Source organism: Eleginops maclovinus, chromosome 16 (genome assembly GCF_036324505.1).
Source record: "Eleginops maclovinus isolate JMC-PN-2008 ecotype Puerto Natales chromosome 16, JC_Emac_rtc_rv5, whole genome shotgun sequence".
Classification (NCBI taxonomy): Eukaryota; Metazoa; Chordata; class Actinopteri; order Perciformes; family Eleginopidae; genus Eleginops; species Eleginops maclovinus.
This window is the reverse complement of record NC_086364.1, coordinates 13225043-13241570: the sequence shown is the minus strand read 5'-3', so window position 1 is coordinate 13241570 and position 16528 is coordinate 13225043.

The window sequence follows — 16528 nt, the reverse complement described above, 5'->3', positions numbered from 1 at the left end:
AACTGGGGAAAAAAGTATTATTTTGAATTACTTTGTTATTTTTCCTTAAACCTCTTATTTGACACACTTTACAACTGCATGAGTTTAAACCATGATAGTTATCTTTGCAGGTACTATACATACAGTATGTGTCAATTGTATGTTAATTGTCTTTTCTCTCATTGTTATTCCAGGATGATAATTGATTGGTATTACTTCATTTCCTAATATACATGCAAAACAAAGTTGGTCTTAAGTCAATGATTATTTCGTGACTACAAAGAAATCAAGTCAATTTGAGAAAAAAGGCTAAAATCCATTCTCTGGCACTTTTGCATAAATGTAGATACATTTGAGCAATTCAATTATGATAAAAACTTCTAAATTCCCTATTATTTATTTACTGAGCCGTAGTGAGATTATCCACCTGACAACAAGTCTGGAAAGTTCCCACAGCACTTGAAGTTAGCATAAAACTCAAGAATTTTGTTTTTCCAAGGATAACTTTTATGGAGGAAACGAACATTGACATTTGTTCACCTTAAAGTAAACACCGTTATTTCCATTATTAAAAACATTAAAACTAGGATGTACCAGAATAGTTGTCCAACCTTTGGATATCTGGAAAATACCACCATGCAAAGAGTCATCTTAAAACATCCAATGAAAATATGATTGTTATTTATACTTTGATAATTCATCCATCACTTTATGACACACAAGTCCCAACCAAAGTTTAAGATAACACTACTGAGCTTTATAATTCAGCCTTGTTACCAAGTTCAACAAGAGCTGCACAGACTTGTGGAGCAGCGGGTCCGTTAACCACTCGGTGCATCTGTAAACAAAAACTACTCATCGCTCATGTATCCTGGGCTAGGGTTTCTCATGAAACAAGATGTTGTATTTGTGTATGGCATGGAAAAGAAACCTGTCCAACAAGGAAACCCAGAGCAGTTTGTAACTGCTACGTTTCCTCTCTGGTTTCGTAGGACTTTGGATTGGTTGTGGCTTGTTTTTGAGCGACATGTTTGTATTACTGACATGACATTAAGGGGGCATGTCTCAGCCTGGGCAACGTGCCACCAAAACACCCCACAACCTTAAGATGCATGTGCAAAGAAGTTTTAGATTTGGCTATGGAATATGTCTCTAATAAAATTGCTAAAACTCCAAGAAATCTCAGACTTTCCATTGAGCAACTGTAATAATGTGTGTGTATTTGACAGTTGATGAGAAGTTTGTCTGGTTTCTGTAGTCCTTGTACAGGCTGTCTGGCAGTTATACCTCTTGATGAAGTAACAGAGACGTGTCCGAACAAGATGTCTGAGTAGCCATATTGCACCTGCACTGTTACACAGCAGCTACACCTGTAAGGATTTCTCAATCATTAGAATTACACAATCTGTGTCCTGAATCCTTGTAAACGTTTAATATTAAAGGGGAACTTCACCAATTTCACACATCAAAGTTCATCTGAAGTAGGCTATGAATGTAGGCCTATAATGTAAAGTCGTATAAAGCCTATAAAGGATCTGACAACTAGGTTCAAGGGATGTCGCTTGAGTCAGCGTCGGTTAGGGCTGAGGACTACACATTAAAAAAATCTGGAAGTATGGAGCTAGCTACTCATGACTATTTGAGGCTAGCAAAACCATGCAATAGCCAAACAAACCATAATCTCTGACTGAACTGTTAAGTGGCATTGTGGGTAAAGCTGAAGGAGAGAAGGTGTTATAAAAGGATATTTAGTGTCTTCTGCATCGATTTTTGATAGTACATGCTTATATTGACATTTTACTATTTTACATCAGCTTTTATACATGAGGTAAATAATGGGACTGTTTGCTGTTTCGAGGTACCTAGATAGGAAGTTTTTCTGTCATTGTTTGGAATAGTTTGACCTTAGAAATGTCAGACAGACAAAACAAGAGTTTAAAAACTATTATCTTGAGCCCCGGCGAATTGTGATGGACATGTTTACTGCTCCGACATATTATAGATAACACATTTAATTTAGATCACTCTTTAATATGCTAATATGTAGTTGCAGCCCTTCTTAAAGTCTGGTTAGCATGACTAGCTGTTATCGCCTTAATCTCTACCACTAAGTAATAGTAATTAAAGTCTTTCAAAAAGAGGGTGTTTGTTCTTTTCTTGTTATTCCAGTTGCTTGATCACTTGCTGTTGGTGTTAGTTATTTTCTCTTGCACTGCAGCTTAAAGGAAGCAGGTTTAGCTCTCACCCTCCACCTGTCAGAACATTCACTCTTGGTGGGAGCAGAGAGTTGGGCACAAGGGCGGGAAGGAAAACAAATTGATGATAGATAGCAAGAGTCTGAGAGTCATCCCGGGTGTTTCAGGTTTAGATTGAAAGTTGGCACAGAAACCATGACGTTCAACGAAGCAGCGAAGTACAGTTTGAATTAGAGGAGTGGAGGTAGGGTTATTGGAGTTTAGGGAGGCAAGGAGGGGGAGGCTCCTGAAGTTTGATGGGGGGAAGGGTAGGATTGTTTTTTTTTTTGTCAGGTTTGTTGTCCCAAACTCTTGCTGAGTGTGACTCACTTTCATGCCCGGAGCTAGCCTCCAGGTGAAAAAGCAGTCATAAAGTAAATTAGGCGGCTGACAGGATGCGTTTTTTTTATGTGTGTTTGCATGTGTATACTTGTGTGTCTGTCCTCACTGTCCCCTTTTTCTTTGACTTGTCACTGTGGGAAAACAAGAAACCAGGCTTGTCAATGATTAAACAATAGCAGAGTTTGCTTTTTTTTGTCAAACAGAGGATACTGAACAAACCCATTGTTTGCACTTTCTCCTTTCTTTTAAAATATATAGTTTACTGATCCATTTGGCTGACATCTTTTGTGGTCGTGAACAAAAGGGATTAATTTTCAACAACCTTCACCTCAAATATCAAACTTTGTTCTCTCTAAACTTTAACCGCTGCTCTATTTCTGAGCCAGTCTCAACCTGTTTCTTTAAGTCCACTATCTTTGCCAGATAAACTGCGAACTGCAGTCACACAAGCATGTCCGATATCTTGTGGTATGCAAAGGCAGAAGCTGATATCATCGAGAGGCCGTCTGCCTGTCATCATCCCTCTCTGGCTGCTTTCCAGTCAGAAATGCAGCTGCAGCTAAAACCTGCATGAGCATTTCTTCTAGTAAACAGGAACCTTGTCATTTTGAAGTGTCTTCCTTATCTGAAGACAGACATGGTGTGTGTATCTATTGTAACACCTTGCTTAAACAACATGGTAATAAACATAGTGTACATTCCAGCTGTGCAGCCCACAGTGTCTCAATCGTCAGCCGCCAGTGTTGTATTGCTGGTAGTGAAGTCCATACATCAAGTAAGTGTGAAAATATGTGGGAGGAAGTGAAGTATGCGCCAACTGCCGCATCTCGCTCAAAATTCCCTGAAGTTTTTGTAAGCTAGTGAAGACAAAGCCTATCTTTTGTTGCAGCTCCAATGGTGATATATGTGGGAAAAACACATTGAAATACAGAGAAAAGTGAAGCCAACTCAGAGAAAGCCAGAAAATATTACGATTGTTTTGCTTGTGGTGTTTCTATAGCAGGCCATGTGAGGGGTGGCAGAGGAGATTAGATGTTGCAGAGGCCTCAGCACAGCAACATGCTCAAGAAGTTCATGCTGAATTAGCCCTTGATGCCTTCAAGCTGTGTCCAACACCCTGCTATCAGCTCCTTCATATCCCTCTCTCTCAGCAGCACACAGAAACCTGAGGAACAACAGCGCTGAGAGCTCAGAGGAATTTGGGTCAGGGCTCATTTTGACAAAGCAGGTGGGCAGCTCTTATGAAAGCAACTTAATAAAAGTGAACTGAACTCCACTTTGCCTTTAAATTTCACAGAGATCATATATGGATTAGGTCTGAAGATCCAGGTGGTTCGAGGCCAATCAGCGACCAAATGTTAAGAGGAAGACAGGGAGCAGTATTGAATGTAAAACCTGACTCACTAAGAAAAAGCTGTTGTGCGCCCTTTCTCTAGGACGGCTTCCGCTATCCAGATTAGCCACACTGATCTAATTCTCATGGCTTCCTGCAGAAAAAGAGCTCAGGCCCACGTCCCTCCGTTTTCTTCATGGCTCTGTGACATGAGAGCTTCCTTGATGGTTAGGCCTCCACCCATTCTTGGATTCACTCTATCAGGCCATGATGCTGTACACAAAAAGCCTCAGCCATTACACTCCCTGATGCTGGGTGACAGCCATGATAGACTCAGAGACTGTGGGGGTGCAGGGGCAAGAGCGCCTTCTTTTGTGGATGCCAAAGTTCTCTGGCTCACACAGGGCCCAAAGACTCTGGCATCATTCCTGTGCAACACTGCAGGAGAACATTTAAACATGTGCCTATTTAAATAATATTGATTCCATATAGGCCGTGCCGATCTCTGTGTCTCTGCGGAACAAAGCAAAACAGATTTTTATGGAGTTTCAACATCGCAGGAGATGGCGCCTGTCTTTAATCAGAGATGCAGTAATCTGCCAACGCAGATGAGGCTGAGTCAGACTCCCTGGGCATTTTTAAATGATGGTTAAAATTGTGTTTCTTAGTCTTTAGACTTTGAGGAGAAGATTTTTGAGAAGATATCTCCTAGCTTTCTTCCCCTATGGGTGTAAGTGAGATGAGGTAAAGGTGCTCTGGACACAGTATTGCAAACATTACCTCAAGTACTGTGCTCTTCATTTTCTGCTGCTAATTGTACTGTACTTTTTTCTGAATTACATTTGTCTTTCCTGACAAAAATGAGAACAATGTGTAAGAGTAGTGAAAGCATTTCACAACAGGTTTTGTGAATTTACACAAAAAGGTGATTAAAAAATATATATAATACAAAAAAATGGTGTTTTCTTTCAGTACCTTAAGCAGAAAAAGACCTTTAGGACTCAATAGATTGACAGTTTGAGCTATATCATTTTTTTATAGCAGAAGTGCTAAAATTCAGCTCAACCCTCACCAGCATTAACATTGAAATGCTGCTTTCCTGTTAATGCAATGAATGATATGTAAAGCTCTCTGAAAGTGGCCCCTGTGTATATTGAGTACTTTTACATATTTGACTTAAATTGTATTTACCTCCTAATCGTATTTCTTCTAATACTGCAAAGAGGACACAGCCAGCCAACAAGCACATCACTTCACATTACAAGCTTATGTGTTTACACAGCAAGAGAATGAGAAAAGGAAATGCAGGAGAGGAGAACAGTTGGCCTATTGTGTTCATCCACATGCAGATTTGTATATTAGCACATGGTTTGCCTGGAGAAACAACACAAAAAACCATTTAGAACTTAACAATCAGTCAAAGGATAAACAAAACACGATAGCTCTTTATGGAAATTCTGACCCGGTGTTATGGTTCTTTGGGGGCTGATACAGAGAGGTCTTTAAGAACCTGTGGCACCTCTCTGAATGATTTTCATTCTGCCTCTAACCAGAGACGGATTTTGGAAAACCCAGAGTTTGGTTGGTGGTGTGGTTAGCTCTGAAGGCGATCCTCTCTTCATCTGCTGATTCACAAGCTGGTGACAGCTGTGGTCACAGGTGACGGGAGTTGGCAGGTTCACGGGAAAGGTAGGGGTCAAGGAAAAACCACATAAGGGTCAATGAGGAAGACAAGAGGAGTTCATGTTTGGGGTTACTAACAAACACAAACACTCTCTCCTGAGATTCTCCGGTTCTTCAAATCAGGACGTCTCATGTTTTATTGAGCTTGATGCCGCTGGCTGCACAGTTATCCTGGAACCTTGTATCTTATTTTTAAGAAGATCTGCTCTCCTGCAGTGAAGTTAGATATTTTAATGAGCCCAAGAACAGCGATCCAACTGTTTATGAGCTCAGACAAGGCAGACTTAAATAAAGACATTTAAATGAATTACATATTAGCAATTGGCTGACTTTGCTCTTTGTATTGTGGTATATTCTCCAAGATAAACCTGTTTCTGTTTGACTTCATAATTTAATCATTCTCAAATTTGCATGATGAAATCACAGTTAGAAAGTTTCCAGGATGTCAGAGCTGTTTCCTCTTCTCATAAAGTCATAATAGTACATTCTCCGTTACCATAAATCAACACGTCAGCTCTGAGCATACTTACTGTGCAGAATATTAAATTAGGCCTTATTTAATGCGTGTCTTTCTGAGTAAAAGTGCAGATGTTTCATTACTACTTCACCACTTGCAAAACCGAAATGTTTTAAAGGAAATGCCACTTACAAAACTAAACAGAAAAAAATTCCGGTTCCGGCGCTGCTACGAGCGGCAGCCAGCAACAGTCGCTCTCTCTCCTCAATTTCCCTCGGGATAAATAAAGCTTCTTGAATCTTGAATCATGAATCTTATACACACTCAGCACACATACTGGGAAACATTAGTTCAAGCTTCTTTTGAGACTTTACTGCAGTGCTTAATAGTAAGCATGCTTGTTGTCCCAGGGTATAAGACGACCACATTTAATCATCATGTGGTTATTGGTGCACTGTAAAGGGATCTTAAGAGGAAGATGGAAATAAAAAAAAGTACTACAGAGCTCAGCGCCAAGTTATTGCTTAATACTCAGATCTCTTTGTGTTTTGGTCTCAAATGAGAAAAACAATGCGGACATGCTCCGACTTGAAGCATTAATGAACAACACAAAAATAACCTGTTCGGTCTGTATCTCCCTGCCTTCATCCTGAGGTTATGTCAGGCAGTCTGCCAACAGAGCCTGCAAGGAAACAACGTGCCATTTTGACTGAAGCAGGTATCCAGAGAGCTCTGATGGAAATGGCCTCTTTCCTCTGACATGCACAAAAGTCACAATTTAGAATTATTCTGGTAGTGAAAAAAGCATTTAAATAGTCTTTTGGCTTGATGAGGTTTAATAGTACACCATGGATGAATTCACCTTCATTATTTCACTCACTCTGATTTTGCTGAAAGGCCACGTCCACATCAGGAGATTATTTAAGGGTTTAAACAGTTGGCACAGAAGGCCGAGCAAGTCTGGAAATTTGGTAACCTGGATGAGGTTGAAAGAGGCTGATGTGCTGACTGAGTGGAACATGGAGGCCAGATCAGCTGCGAGATCAGCTGAGGGATCATGGGAGCTGGGCATGGAGGCTGTGCTCTGTGATCTTATTATTGTGCTTTGTGTCGCGCAGCACTATACTCCACTCTCTGCCCGCCTGGCTAAGCCCGCCTTAGTAGCTCAGCAGCGTCTGACACACACAAACACACACCTTCAGTACTCCAGGGTTGTATCAGCAAGTTGTCCAGCCGGTTTATGTGTGTATGACACACGTATATACACCCACTAACACACGTGATCTACTCATGTCCTCAAGGCTGGCACACTCCACTGACACTCCCAGGGCCATATGTATGCAATATGCAGACAAAATGTGGAAACAAATCAGATACCCTCACAGCCAGTCACAAACATTTTAAATGTCAGGACGTATGTATGAAAGAAGCCCCTCCCCCACTGAATGTGCCCTCATGTAAAGTGCATCCTATTGTGATACCTGACACCTGTTGAAACACGGGAGACGCCGTCATGATGAGACATGTGACTATGCAGGTGAATCACATCCAGCTGAAAGAGGGGCAGCAGGTGACACAGCCACAGGCGTGCGCACACAAACACACAGACACACACACTCACATTCCCTCACAAAGGAGGCACGAGCAGAGTGCTGAGTGAACAGCGTCCTATTCAAAGCTACATAACTCAAAATCATTGCTGGAAATCATCATCGGCAGCTACATGAGATCAAACATACCACACACATGGCCAACCTACACAACTTTTAAAATTGTTTAAAATGTTGAAATGTATGTTGTGTGCCTAAAACTAGGTCCAGATGGATTTGGAAACTGATAAGACGTCAACAATATTCATACAAGATAAAACGTGCCTACACATGTGCTGCCCAGACTACAAGCAAAGCTAAGCAGCTTTGAGACTGAGCGATTTCAGCCCTATGATCAAAATCCGAGGTTATGTCTGCAAACAAAGCCATCGATTCAGCAGTGGGCTCGCTCTGCACCTCCACCCAGTCCCGCTCTCTTCTCGCCAAGCCTCAGATCCACCAGCAGCCTGGGGAGTTGTATGTTCCACAATGGGCCCATTGTACGTGCTGAGTTAACACCATAATTGCTACAATCTTCCCATTCAGGTGAAAAACACACCCACTTTTGACTCTCAGTGACATTTTGAGAGTTGTGTGGCTTTCAGTGATGTTTCATTAATCAGATATAATAGAGAAAAACGTGGGTGGCTCGCGCACCTGAGCGTGTGGCTGCAGCCTATATACACTAAGCTCTGTTTGTATTTTATATTGTGTGTATAGGCCAAGGTTGGGACCACAAGCTCGGTAGCGTTGGAGTGACAGATTTAATAACATCCTGATTTTTCCACAAGGTTGTTCAGTGATCTGTGACGAAAGAAAAGTCCAATGGAGCAGTTTAATAATCCCTTGCTGCCACTCTAAAACCCCCAAATGAGAAATACCTTCTTCCAGAAGCAGCCCAGTCGAACGATACATAAACAAATGTTGAAAAGAGTACATCTATATTCTCTTAGATTGGGTTTCTCTTTCTGTTTTTGTTTATATATTCTGTCCTTTCACCCGACCTTCTCTTATCAAGGGGATTTGCATTTAACAACAGGGATGTCTGCCCCGGCGTCCTCCCCACGCGCCTAACACATCCTGGGGAGATAAATCACAACTATGGGTCTGCGTCTGGGAGGGGCCGGCGAGGAGGAAGCAGTATGGAGGCCTGGGTGGTTCCAGCTGGTCGGCTTCCAAACTCTTAGTTGAGTCTAATGCAGGCTTGTGAGGAGCTTCCCTGCCTTTCATCCGCTTAGGAAACATCTGGAATCACCTGCCGGTTGAATAGAAGCATGTGTGTGTGTGTGTGTGTGTGTGTGTGTGTGTGTGTGTGTGTGTGTGTGTGTGTGTGTGTGTGTGTGTGTGTGTGTGTGTGTGTGTGTGTGTGTGTGTGTGTGTGTGTGTGTGTGTGTGTGTGTGTGTGTGTGTTTGTGTGTGTTTGTGTGTGTGTTTGTGTGTCTTCCAGGAAGTTTGCCAGGAATGTTATCATTATATAAAAGATTAACCTCAGTGTCCAGCAAATGAATTAAGGGAACTCACTGGTAAATTGCCAATAGATGCTTGGGGATTGACATCATCTCCAGTGCACAGATTCCTGCTGAACATCAACAAGTAGTTCATGATTAGTCCCCTCCTCATAACCCATCGAAGGACGGCCCACTATGTCACTGGGCCATATATGCTGCACCGAGACGGAAACTAAAATATCTACATGCTTTATGTTCATTCACCACATTTTCTATGGCTGTTAACTTGTCAAACAAAAAGACTGAATTGTCAAAACCGGTTAGTGTGTGTACTGTTGCTGTTCAGTGGAGTGGTTATTGTATCCAGGTGAGCAGACAAAGCGTGTGGTGGCCCTGCGTGTCTCTCCATGCCCGAGCCAAAACATGAGGCATGGATGTGTTGACAGAGGCAGACAGAGGCAAGGTCAGGAGTCACACCTGTCGATAAAACACCTCTTTCTCTGCACACAAGGCGTCATCACCTTAAACACCAAACACACACTCCTAGCAGCCTCCATACCTGCAGTCTGCACACAAAAATGTGATTTTTTTTATCTTGACAAGAATGTGATGAAAAACAAGGGAAAACCTCTCAAGTGTTTGCTGTGTTGCTGTGTGGTGACAAACCTCCAAATTGTCAAGAATAAACATTTTTTAAAATAATGATCCTGTTTTTCAGTTTTGGCTGCCATGTGTTTTTGAGAACATTGAGTTTAATTCAGTTCTTTAATTATAACAAAAATTACCAAGTGGTTTAGTCACAGGCTTTCACTCAACCACAATCACATAAAACCTTTCGTGCAAACCTATCATCCACCTTTTCCCCTTGTTTTTCATGTATACACTGTGTAAACACCCTAAAAGATAACAGACAGTCCTCACAGACATTACAATTCAAGCGTTTTTTTCAGCTGCAATCTTCCGTTGCAGACTAGTGTAGGGAAAAGAGTTGCTGTGTTTGGAGCGGGGAGAGGATGCTTGCTGCAGCGACACCAGGGGATGTGATTTTTGTGAGTATTGCGGAGGATGTTTTGCCTCCTGTGTGGTGACTCCTGACCCCCACCATCCTCCCCCAACCTGCTTCACCTCTATCCTATTGTAGCTCTTATCAAAAAGCGGCATGTTGTGCATACATTCAGTCTACTGGCCCGTACAGGAGATAATATTGGCTCCGTCTCACATTGGAACAGCGTGCCTCTGTTCTCCTAATGGACAGTATCACTCCAGTAAGTCTATAATAAAGACCCTATCTAATACTCCACCTGTCTCTCTTGTCCTGTACACCTTTGTTAGCCATCTCTCTGCCTCATCTCAGCTCCAGTGCATGGGTGTTTTGTCAGTCCTGCGTGACTCCCTCGCCTGCTAAGACAACATGGTGTCGTCCTGAGGGTGCACCGTGGCCCCTCCTGATCACACTCCGCTGACTTGCACTCGTACCGCTTCTCATCTTCCCTAACACACACTGACATGGCCCTTTGAAGTCCTCGGGAGCAGCGTGGACATGGGACCAGCCCAACAAAAGCAATCTGATCCTCGGCTGATGTGTCCAAGCATGCCTGCCGCCCCCCCGACAATGGACTAGGACAGCAGGGGCCCCTTTGCAACTTCTATGTGTACCTTGGGATGGACCTGCATGTTGTTCATGGGGCACTGGACATGATGATGAGAGCATGGCGGTCCTATTGGACCTTTATAGACATAGTGATAAAATGCTATCACAAACGAGTCAATCTCTCTTTTTATTTAGTTTATGTTTAAATCATACAATCTCATATTTGAGCCATTGTTTGTAATTATTAAAAAATTACAGAACCAAAACAGCAAGTAAAAACAGAGTGACAAAGCTAGATATTCTCTGAGATTAAAGTGGTTATAGAAAAGGACTTGCACGTTTTCAAGTAATAAACTTTAATAGTCCTTTAATTTTAAGAAATTAGATCCCTAAACATGTTGCTTCACCTTGCTATATGCTTCAATTTCCTATTTTCTTTAATTTAATAAAGTGCACCTTGTGTTTAACTTGTACAAATGAATAAAAGTTAAGAAGTACTCCCATTCCAATCATTACTGCAGAGTAATTTACACAGCGCAACCCAAGTTCAAGCGAATAACTACTTCAAGATCATCAAAAAGTATTGCAGCAACCACTGTATGTCAGTCATTTGAAAAAATGACATGGCTTACCAAAGGTTTTGGTTTTCATTCACACCTCCTGTGTCATATTTCACAGATTAATGCTTGTCTTTCTGCGATCAGAAGCTTAAACCACGTCTATTTTTCTTGCATCAAGGTGTTTTTGGTAAGGAGACTCGGTTTAGTAAGCAGCTCGTCTGACTTGAATTACCAGATATCTACACAAACATTTGGAAATGTTAAATATGTGACGCATGTTTGCATACAGAGTCAGAGTTACCTCCAGTCACAAGCCAGGCATGCTTCTTGTTGCTCTGACATTTCAGCCGGGGTTGTTTTCTGTGTGTTGACACTTGCTGATATGCATTAGACAAATAAGAAAACCCAACACCCAACTGGATGTCTTGTTCTAGACCCAAGGTTTTGTATATCTTTTTTGCCTTATGGATATCATAAAGGGAATAAGACCCTGTCTGTTACCCACAGTGCTCTTATCTTTGGCTGGGACTATTTTGAAGACATTAAATTCCTTGTCTATCTAACAATGGATAAACTTGTGATTGAGCCTTCACGCCTATTTGCCAAGAAAAGCTCCAAGTCGATCACTTGATTTTTAATATAGGTTGTTGTTCCAAATGGTTAAGACAAGTATAGATGAGGTAGAGGAAAAACTAAATAGAAGAAAGGAAGAAAAAAAACAACGTTAGGGGATATCACGATTCACAGTTTCACTCTAATTCTTAAATTAGATATTTATTCTCTTCAAATGTAGTATACCAGTGCCATTAATTAACATGTTTAAACCAGAAGAATGTAAAACACTGATTTAGTTTCTGTGACCCCTTGTTTCCTGAAGAGCCACTATAAAGCCCTTAGCAGTTGGCTCCTGATGTCGCCATTGGTAGAACAGATTCGGTTACATAACCTGCCTGCTTATCAAAAAAATGGGCAAAGTGGGCGATCGTCCAAAGAGCTGAGGCAGGCCTGAATAGTAATCTGAAAAGGCACCCAGTAGTCATTCAAAGCAGCCTCGCCCTTAATTATGCATAACATTAACAAGTAAAGAAGGTGAGTTTACAAGTCAACCAGTTGTCATGAACGTGAAAATCCCTCCCTGTGACCAAAAGTGTTTCTTGTACTAGTCAGTTTTTTTTTGTTGCTATAAGATTGGCCATTTTATAATGGGAGTCAAGGGAGATTCACTTGCTTTTGGAGCCAGCATAAGAAGCCATTCCAGGATCTCAAGTTTTTGCACACGTTGGCCACATTTGTTTGCACAGTACGTTGTCACTTGTTTAAAATTGGAGATACCAGTGGCACTGGTTGTGAGGTTGTATTCAATCTTACTATGAAACACTCTGCAGGATATGGAGCACAAATCTACAGTGGACTCTGCCAAAAAGACTATGTAGTGGATCCATGGCTTCCAAAGTAAAACATATTTTCAAATCATTTCCTGTTGCTTTTTTGCTTTAGGAAACATGTTCAAACATATTAAAAAAGTTAATACCAATGCAAGTGCAAATGATATACTTTTGCCAAAACTGAGCCCAAGAATTACCTCAGCAAAGAGCAACGCAGCCTGTCCCATCCTCTACATCTGGTTCACTTTAGCTGTAGCATCAACAAGTGCTTCCACCTCCAGAGTGCATATACACACAGAGCACATATGAATCATGGAGGATGCTGTGCTACAAAGCCTGAGAGTAAAGCACCCAATGTATATTTCATGAGGCATTAGACACCGTATTATTCAGGCTGGTCTGTTTTGTTTGGGAGACAGAGAGCTGAACAATAGATTCATGGCATAGTGATGGGGGATTACAATATCTAGAGTCCACAAAAGCCTGCAAGCACTCTTTATCATCTAGACAGGTCTATTCATAATTGCATTGTGTGATTTTTGTGTGGAAGAATTTTTGTTAATCATTTTTAAGGAATCTTTCTACAGGAAAAACTAGTTGAATTTGAAGGCGGTTAGATGAGAGGCGACAGGATAAAGGGTGTGCTGGAAGATAATTGTGGCTAGATATAACGCGAACCATGAGAATGAAACATCCTCCAGAGACCATGGTGTGTTTGAAAATCATCTTTGAACATCAAAACAAGTCTGATATTCACTTTTGTCAAATTATGTCCAGAAGAAAAGACCACGCTGAACATTGACATAACCCAATCTATAAACGTGCTCCTACTATGCTCTCCGTGTCCTGAACAACGCTCCCTTTGTTCCCCGTGTGAGGAGTGGAAAATGAAGGAGACCAATGCTGTAAATCATTTGAAAAAGACAGGGGTCACAGGTTTTTGTTGTATTTTATAACAGTTAGGCTTATGGAGCGTCAGCCCCATGAGCGCTGTCTGCTCGGCCAGCTGCTGCTTGCTGCGGAGCTGACTGCAGGTAGCTCGGCAGGAAGCAGCCGCTTGCTTCTGTGACATGTCAAAGGTATTTATTTGAACACACAAAACAGTTCCCTGAGGAGGATTCAGAGCTGCCATACATCTCCTGCTACGTTCCAGTAAATGCATGACTGATGACAAATTGAGCTTAGGTTAGGGGGAATATTTACATCTTAAAAGTTGATACTATGTCTGTGTTGTGTTTACAGTTTGTCCCGGCACCCAAATAATCATACAATTAACTAAAGTTAAAAAAGAAATGTGTTATTTCTGGGTTCATATTGTCTTAATTATCATTGTTGTCATTACAGTTGTTGGTAGAGAAAAGTTATAAATGAAAAATCAAAAGTCAGTCCGTACCCTGGTGATGCCAAGTAAGCATTTACATTTAAATCAGGAAATGTTTTATTTCCTGTAAGGTACATGTAAAAACCTTAACCTAAACACATCAACCATCTGAATGTCCCCTGTATATCATTTTAAAACAACCATTCATAAAGTCTTCTTTCAAAACTAACAATACTGCAGATTTTAATGTATCTTTCTCTTACTCAACCTCCAATTCCCAGTAGCTACTTCAAAAAAACGAGATATTCTCTATATTCAAAGCAATTGCGTAGCCATATTTTCAGTGTTTCAGGATAAAACATAACAGAGTTGAAGGTCTCAGAGCAAACTATGTTTCTAATACATCTCTTGATACATTCCAGTGGATGAGTGCTTAGTGACAAATAGTGCTCGGGGCAGATTCTTCCCATGTGTTTATAGCTTCATTTATAAATACGTCCTTTGTTACCTTCAATATCAATGTCGTTTTTGTTTCTGTTGGATACAATTCTTTATCTATCTATCACTTTAACTCATGGCAGGTGTTTGGATCCCATGTTTGTCCTTTTAGTATGTCTCACAGTAAGTCAGATAAAAAAAAAAAACATTAGGTAAAAGGGCAATGATAGAGGGACATATTCATATATTTTTTTAAAGCAGCTGGGAAGACAAAGTGAGCAAATCCAATGTTGCCATGTGTGATCCTATCTCCACAGCAACTCATTGTGTTTACAGTTGTGAGCTCTGGCACCTCGACTCTTCTCCCCATGATAGCGTCTTCTTAACTGCCATCCCTGAAAAGATGAGCACACAGATAGAAAAAGAGAGGTGAAGAGGGAAAGAGATAAAATGGAGAGAGAGATGGACATAAAGTGAGGGAGAAGAGGAAAAATAAAGAGTGAGTGGGGGATAGGGAGGTGATGAAGTGAGTGGAGAGTTGAGAGGGGAGTTGTGGGACATTCCTGAGCCAGCTGTGGGTTGGAGGGGGAATTCTCGCTGAATGCCTGACAAATAAAACAAGACACAGGCTATTTCAGTATTCCAGGCAAAAACCTACTGGCACATCGCAGCAGAATGAGGGGGAAACAGAGATTTTGGAAGAAAAAAGACACAGGCTAATGAGAAACCCAGAAGGCAGCATGGTCCTGTAAGGCCAGTCTGAAACCACAGCAGTCCAGCGGTTAACCTTTCGCTGCCTCTCCCTCTCCTGTTGCCTTCAAAATGGAGGCAGAAACTGGCAAAGGCAGTTGCGGTTTCTTGGGCCCTAACAGCACATACATTCCTCTTGCACAGACAGGTGGTGGGGCTGTTTAATAAATACGGGATTTGATGGAGGGAGTCAGCAAAGGAGGGGGGGAGTCAAAGGCCATCACAGACTGTAAACAGCAGAGTCGAGAAGCCATAATATGACTACTGCTCTTCAGGGGATGCAAAACCCCGGACTTTACTCATAACTCCACGTTAATGACTCACCCGTTCAACGGAAATGCGGCGGACTATCCAAACACTTTTGTTCCTTGGAATGAATGACTGCAAAAGGCTGACATTATTAAGTGGTACTCAACTATACAGCTATAAGGCTCAAGAGTAAGAAGGTCAAGTAGTGAAGTCCTAGGGAGCGGCTAAACATTGTTTTAGATTTCCTCTCAACTCAAACACATACTATACACTTTTAGGTGACATTACCAGCTGTTTATAAATTACTTTAAAGAACATTGGCTATTGATTGATGACTTTAAACAAACTATTTTAACTTCTCTGCTCACTTGCTAACTAGGGTTCACACACTCAATGGCAACACGTGGTTTTGAGGTGTTACTGACTCAGAGATGTGGAAACGTACGCAAACTACTGGGGGCCAACTGTGGCCTGTTTATTATTCAAAAAGTATGTAAGTACTTTGATTATATTGTACTTCTTTAATATATATTCAAACATATATTAGCCACTTTTAAAATAAATTCAGTCAATTAAAGTTGAAAAAATGTAAATTCTGCATTTGACCCATCCTAGTGTTCGGGGCAGGGGGCTGCCATTATGTACGGCGCCTGGGGAAATATATGTATAACTTAACTTATGAGGTAATACCTCACATCTAGCTAGTGGCCAATACCTTTGTATGTGGCCCTCACTGAAATAAGTTTGGACACCCCTGGATTAGACCATATCCAAGAAACATCAATAAACTTTGCCAAAATACAATATAATATAGTAAAAAGTGTTCCATAATATATACAATATAGGCAGCATTTTGATGGAACTATTTTTTCGACAGTAATTGTTGAGATAGGATTTAATTAATAAATCCTATCTCTTGAAGATGTGTTAATGCTGGCACTGTATCAGAGAGAAGTTGAATTGAATATGTTTATTGGATTGCATATATTGAGTTGTTTATAATACAAACAAATGTAGCTTCAAATCTAAAGATAAAGGTTTCCTTTCTGTAAAGCCTTATCACTTTACACAGCCCAGAATATCTATGAAAATCCCCTTTTTTGTTTCATGTAAGAGATTATTTTATACTTATTCACTTTTAAAATAATTTCCTGTTGTTTTCTATGAAT